At 43.9% G+C, this 6,791-nt stretch overlaps 1 protein-coding gene across 4 annotated transcripts in view; it reads left to right on the top strand.

Annotated features, from left to right (window-relative positions):
* Positions 1 to 5,716: 5,716 nt before the first annotated feature.
* Positions 5,717 to 6,791, top strand: part of SLC41A2 (solute carrier family 41 member 2) — a 46,347-nt gene continuing 45,272 nt past the window's right edge. For all 4 annotated transcript variants that reach the window (XM_089528012.1, XM_089528011.1, XM_089528013.1 and 1 more), the window contains exon 1: positions 5,717 to 5,805. The gene's annotated coding sequence lies outside the window, so the exon portion shown is untranslated. The remainder of the gene's footprint in view (positions 5,806 to 6,791) is intronic.

Below are 6,791 nucleotides of genomic sequence, written 5' to 3'. Positions count from 1 at the left end.
GAAAGGCTTTTGCAGGGGAAAAAAAAATCTCTTTGGCTCTCCTAAAATTTAAAAAATCTGAGCTGGTCAGGCCTGATTTGAGGTATAGACAAATTGTAGTGGGTTCAGAGAAGGGCAACAATGCTGATAAGAGATATGGAGAGCAAAATGTATGAGGAAAGATTGAAGGAGATTGGCACATTCAGCTTGGGGACAAGAAGATTGAAGGGTTACATGATTATACTCTTTAAATACCTCAAGGGCTGTCACAGAGAGAAGGGTGCAGGACAGGTTTGTTCCCTGCTGCCCCAGAGGGTAGGACTAAATTTGAAGTTACAGGAGGGTAGATTTCAATTGAATGTTAGAAGGATCTTCTTGACAGTTAAGAATGGTTTGGGAATGGATCAAATTGCCTAGAGAGGCAGTAGGGAGTTCCTTCTCTGCATATCTTTAAAGAGAGTCTGGACAGCTACATGCTGATGATATTTCTGATGGAGATCTTGCACTGAGGAAGGTGTTGGATTCTATGGCCCATGCTGCCTCTTCCAACTCTGTGATTCTAGGAGGTCAGCAATAAATGGCTATGATTTATCTGGATGTATAGAAAGATTCTTAATGGTTATGGAACTAAGATTCCATGCATATTCATATGAGATGGGATATTTGAACAAGGATAGAGGAAATATCCTAATAAGGAAAAGAAGGAGGAATATAGATTTTTCTTCCGAGATGTAAGTACCAAGCCATCTCCAGTCAGTACAGGTGGTGGTTATGCAGAAATGAGTTTTCATGCACAGATCATGCAGGGATGGCTCAAGACTTATGCCGTGGTACTTATGCCTGAAGCCAAAGGCAAGTTAGCATCCTTTCTCCCCCTTCCATACATCTTTCTAGACAGTGGCAATGGGATAACACCCTCCAACATATTTGAAGGGATTAGCCCCATTTGGAGAACACAGTGCAGCTTCATGGCCCCCAGCTTTCTCATATAAAGCTTTCTGTCATCTCTTGTATCTGCCAGTAGACATGTCAGGCTTGTTTTGCCCAGTTAGAGCCTGTCCTAACTCAATGTGGTAGTAGTGAAGGTGGCAATGTCTGCTTTAATATTATTAGCTACTTCCTACCCCTTTGATGCATCCAGAGAACCAGATGCAAAATCAGCAACCACCCTGTAAATCCTGACCAGTTGTTTGGGAAAGAGAATGATTCCAGGCACCTCAGTTCTTTAACCTATATTATCAGCTCTGTCAGATCTGGCAATGCAGAACATTCCCTTATAAATAGCAGTAGGTGCACCGTATAATACTGTTCAAACTCTGGACTGGATCCAAGTAATTCTGCCAAAAAAGCATTGCAATGATATTATTTTCAACTATTGCAGCTGATGTTTCCAAGGGAAGGGTATTTTACATCAAATCTAAAATGAGTAAAAAGTGTTGATTCTTGTCTTTTGTTGCCAAGAAAGCTTTCAGAAGTGCAATGAAATCTATCATCCTCATTTACCAAGAACCTAAGATTGATTCTTCCTTGGCTTCCCAACATTATTGTTTTGTTTTGCAGTTTGCAAACAGAGGTGGGAAAGTCCTTTGCCTTTCTTGAACTTCTTCAGTAATGGGAAATAAGGGTTTGGAAAATGGTACATTTCAGAATGCGAAAATAACCAGAGCCGTTAGCAAGTTAACCACCAGAGAAGGGTTTTGCACAGTCCCTTCTGGAATAACGTTTCAGAATTATCATGATCATTCTTAAACCCTTTCCTTGTTCCTTTTTGCACAACTTTTTCTTCAAAGACAAATATTTGATATAAAATACTTGTTAAAGTAGTTTGAACAATTTCTTTGAAAGAAGAAATTTTGAAAGAAGAAAAAAAAAGATGCAACAGACAACTCTGCTGGCAAGGTATTCTTCCTGGAGTTCAGGTAATTTAAAAACAGGGCTATTCTGGAGGGCATGTTTATAACCATGTTTCACCTCTTTTCTTTAAGAAACAAGGACCACAGTAGTGGTTCCCTCTTGAGATCTTTCCCCAGGACTTGTGGAAAGAAAATATTCTAATTTCCATGTTCTTGTCCCACCTTTCTTACTCTTTTTAAACATTTCATTAATATATTGCATACACTGGACTTCCCAGAGATTTTGAAAAGTGTGACATTTACTACTTCCTTTCTGTTTAACATTTAAATTCTACCTCTGACAATATAAAAAGATACCAAATGTTGAAAGAGCTCTAATGTGATTACCTTTCCAACATTATAAAATATGGGCTGTTTGATTTGTCTTATGAGTATTTGAGGTCATGTATTCCCATTGTTTGCCTATAGCAGCAATTACAAGAGACAGAAACTGTACTTAAAGGGGAATTAAAGTCAAGGTTTTTGAGTCCTGTTGGAAGTTTAGAAAGCTGGAGGTTAAAGGAAAATTGAATGACACCACATACAGGTAAAATCTATGTTTTACTGCTTGTATAATGTAATTTTTAAAAATTACCATTGTACAAGGATACGTAAAAGACCACCACATCCAAACCATTGATATATTATTGGTATAGAGTAGCTTCTGAAAGGTGTGAGTGTGTGAATGGTAACGGTGGCTGTGCCCATTGTGAACCTGTTCCTTTGCACTACGTACATGGTTTTTCAGTGGAAGGATATTCTCATCAAAGTGCTGAAAACTTTCCATCTATCTTGCTCCACAAGCACCACCCTGAAGCCTAATCAAACTGTAATCTTCATGACAAACTGGAAGTAGTGCCGTGTAGAGAGAGACTGAGTAAAATCAAAATTGTGAGTAAATGTTGGATTTGAAGTGGGAGTATAAATTTATCTACATTGATGAAGGATGGGAGAAGCAACAGAAGATATTCAGGAGAGAGCTGACAGCAAGCCTGCCACAAATGAGAGCTATGGCAGCAAACCAATTTATGTGGGTTGTGAAGAACCACATGCTGAGTTTGATGGTTGTTTGGCTTTGTAAATATTGCAATTTCCTTTCTGTGTTAGCCTTCATTCTGTTGTGTTTGTAAGCTGTTTCATCAGACCATTTTATTAGTATTGTTTTATGCAAAGTTATATTAATTGACCTTTATTTTTTATAATGTAAAAAAAATACATTATATTGGTAGAGTATTGGTAGTGTATACATTGGCCACCTTATGCAGAGACTCCAGTGTACAGGGTCAGAGCTCAAGGCATTTTGCTACCTGAAAAAAAGATGGCACAATCCTTCCTCCCTCAGGACCATCTGATCTAAAGAGCTGACTGGACCAGCTTGTGAGTTTTATTTAAAACACTAGTGATGGGACAACATCCTCCACCTCAAGGGAGTCCAGCTGACTAGTGTGGCTGTGTTGCACACACTGCCTGAAACACATGGATCTGCCTTTTCATGGAAGGCAGGGGCATTCAGACCATAGAATTATATTACTGTTATTCCACTTTAACTGCCATGGTCCATCCAGTGGAATAATGCGATTTGCAGTTTGCTGTAGAGCGCTCTGGTTGAGAATCATAAATGCCCTTCCCTAAACCATGTCAGTCCCAGGACTTAATAGGATGGAACCACAGCAGTTAAACTGGAGTAAAGCAAGTTACATAACAAAGTGCTAAGGCTGGCTTAATGTTGAATATTAAGAAAATAGAAATAATGGCCATTGAAAATAAACATAAATTTGATGTAGATGATAAGGAAATGGAGATAAAGATTTCCCATCATGGAGACTGAAGTCAAGAAATCAGAAGGAGACTAGGATGGGGAAGAGCAGCTATGAAAGAACTAGGCAGAGATATACAACGGAGCACCAAATTCAGAATTGGCTAAGCCAGTGGCCCCCAAACTGTGCCCTTTAAGAGATTTTGGACTTCAGCTCCCAGAAGCCTCAACCATGTTGGCTAATAGTCTGGGATTCTTGGAGCTGAGGTACAAAATCCCTTAAAGTGCACAGTTTGGAGACCACTGGTCTTAGCCATTGTATTCCCCATCACAATGTACTGATGTGGGAGATGGGCAGCGAAGAAAATGGGTAAGAAGAAAATCAGGTTGTTTGAGATGAGGTGCTGGAGAAGAGTGCTGAGGATACTGTGGATGGTCGAAAAGACAAACAAATGGGTCTTTGAACAGATCTAGCTCGAACTTTCCCTGGAAGCCAAGATGACTAAATGAAGGCTGTTATACTTTGTCCGCATCATGAGAAGGCATGACTCATTAGAAAAGACTATAATGCTAGGCAAGGAAGAGAGAAGCAGAAAGAGAGGAAGACCATACGCCAGATGGCTAGGCTCAATCAGAGAGGCCATGGGCCTGACCCTACAGAATCCGAGCAGAGAGACGGAGACTAGGGGGCCTTGGAGATCTCTCACCCACAGGGTCCCCATAAGTCAAGATCAACTTGAGGAGAAGAGTACTGAGGAGACCACAGACACCCAAAAAGTCAAACAAATGGGTCCCTGAACAGATAAAGCCTGAAAAGACGATAATGTTAGGAAAAGTGGAAGGTGTGGAAAACCACCAGACGGATGGATGGATGCTGTCAAGGAGGCTGTTCTACAGAGAGAGGGAGAGTCTTGGAAGTGTCTCATTCACAGGGTCTCCATGAGTTGAGGTCCATTCAAAGGCAGTTAATAGCAGCAGCAGCAACAACAACAACAGTACTACAATTATGCTGTGTGAATGGGCCCCAGCTCTTCCTGTTCCTGCCATATCCCTGAGCATCTGCTGCCTGAGACAGCTGTTTGAATCCGGTCCGCCCTGCTGCTTCTTTCACACAGAACTGCTGTGCACCAATATACATGAGGTGTGAGACCCAGTGTGGCGTAGTGGTTTAAGTGTTGGATTACGACTCTGGATACCAGGATGTACTATTACCCAGTTCAGCCATAAAATTGTACCGGGTGACTCTGGGCAAGTCACAGTCTCTCAGCTTCAGAAGATGGCCAAGGCAAATCCCCTCTAAAGGAAGCTTGCCAAGAAAGCCCCTGACAGCCAGGTCACCACAAGTCAGAAAGGACTTGAAGGCACACAACAGGAACAGAAAGGTGTGAGGTGGCTCCCCTGAACACACACAACTCATTATTCCCTATGGGCATGTATTCTCCTATCTTTCCCTATCAGGGCAAGTATCCTCCAGTGATCCTCTCTGGGGGCAAGGATGGCTCTCTATGGGCGAGTCCTGCGGGCTTGTTTTGGTCCATCCCTGGGAAGAGGAGGAGGAGGAGGAGGAGGAAACATGATGGGTTGCCATAATTGCCCACTATTACCAGGGACAAAATGTAGGACAAATTCGAGACCAAAGTGTAGGACAACTGCAGGACAAAACTCAGCCCAAAATGTAAGGCCCTCCATTTTTCTTCAATGTCCTACATTTTGGGCAGAGTTTTGTCCTGCAGTTGTCCTACACTTTGGTCTAGGATTTGTTCCACATTTGTCTCTGGTTTTGGTGGAGAAGGGGGGAAGGGCGCCTGAGGGAAGCGGCCATTTCCATCCCGCCCTTCTCCTCCTCCTCCTCCTCCTCGTCCTTCCTTCCTTCCTTCCTTCAGGCGTTCCCCGTGCCAGGGCTCTTTCCGCCGGAGGCCCTGAGGAGAGCCTGGGGCTGAGGCCTAGCCGTGGCTCCTCCGCCCCCGCCCCCTCCTTGCGCCTGCTCAGTGGCCGCCGGGCGGGGAGCCATCCCTCCCTCCCTCCCTCCTTCCCCCCCCTTCTCCAGCCCCAGGAGCTGTCAGCGGAGGCTCTGAGGAGCCGGGAAGGAGAAGAAGAAGAAGGCGGAGGCCTCCGACCCAGGATGCAGAGCCCTGGAGGCGGGAGGCTGGGGCCCACCCCTCCGCCATCATCGCCCAGGTAGGACCCCAGGAGGAGGAGGAGGAGGGGGTGTCAGGGGCTTTCCTCGCCCTCCTCCTCCTCCTCCTTGTTGTTGTTGTTGTTCCTTCAAGTCGTTTCCCGACTGATGGCGACCTTTCATGGCCAGCTTTGTTTATCGATTCATTCATTTGTATTTGTTTTTAACCCTAAAAATACAACACTCAGAGAAGGATCGGAGTGGAGCCACAGCAAGGCGGCCCTCGGATGGGCAATGATAGAATGATGATGATGATCATAATAATCATAATAATGTAAAGTGCTGTGCAGACCTTACTGCGCTCTATACGTCAATGTTAATATAATAACAATAACGATAATAATAACTATTTCCTGATGGGGGCAACATGCTTTGGTTTTTATTACGCCGCCTTTCTCCCAGAAACGGACCCAAGTGGCTCACAGATAAAGCATTCCAGCAAAGCATATTACAGTACTGCAATGAAACAGCTTTCTTCGGAGGGGGCTTTGCCATTATTGCCCTCCTCTCTGAGGCTGAGAGAGTGTGACTGGCCCAAGGTCAGGGTCTTTAACCTGGCCCAGCCATGGGTTTCACAAGGATCCGAACCCTGGTCTCCAGAGGCATAGTCCAAAGCTCAGACCACTACTACTAGTAGTACTACTACACCAAGCTGGCTCTAAAAAGATAGAGTTGTTGGTGTTGTGTGCTTTCAAGTCGTTTCTGATTTATGGTGACTCTGTTGTAGGGTTTGGCCAGCTTTCTTCACAGAAGGGGTTTGCCGTTATTTGCCACCCTCTCTGAGGCTGAGAGAGTGTGACCTGCACCCAGTGGGTTTTAAAATGACTAAGTTGGGATTCGAACCCTGGTCTCCAGAGTCATAGTCCAATGCTCAAACTACTATCCCAAGCTGGCTTTAAAAAGGTCAATTTGTTTTTGCTGCGTGCCTTCAAGTCTTTTTTTGACTTATAGCATCTCTGTAGTGGGCTTTTCTTGACCACTTTTCTTC

This window comes from Sceloporus occidentalis, unplaced genomic scaffold, assembly GCF_023333645.1.
Source record: "Sceloporus occidentalis isolate IW3139 unplaced genomic scaffold, rSceOcc1.0.p SCAF_5, whole genome shotgun sequence".
Classification (NCBI taxonomy): Eukaryota; Metazoa; Chordata; class Lepidosauria; order Squamata; family Phrynosomatidae; genus Sceloporus; species Sceloporus occidentalis.
The sequence above is the reverse complement of the archived record's forward strand: the minus strand, read 5'-3'. Positions and strand labels throughout refer to the sequence as shown.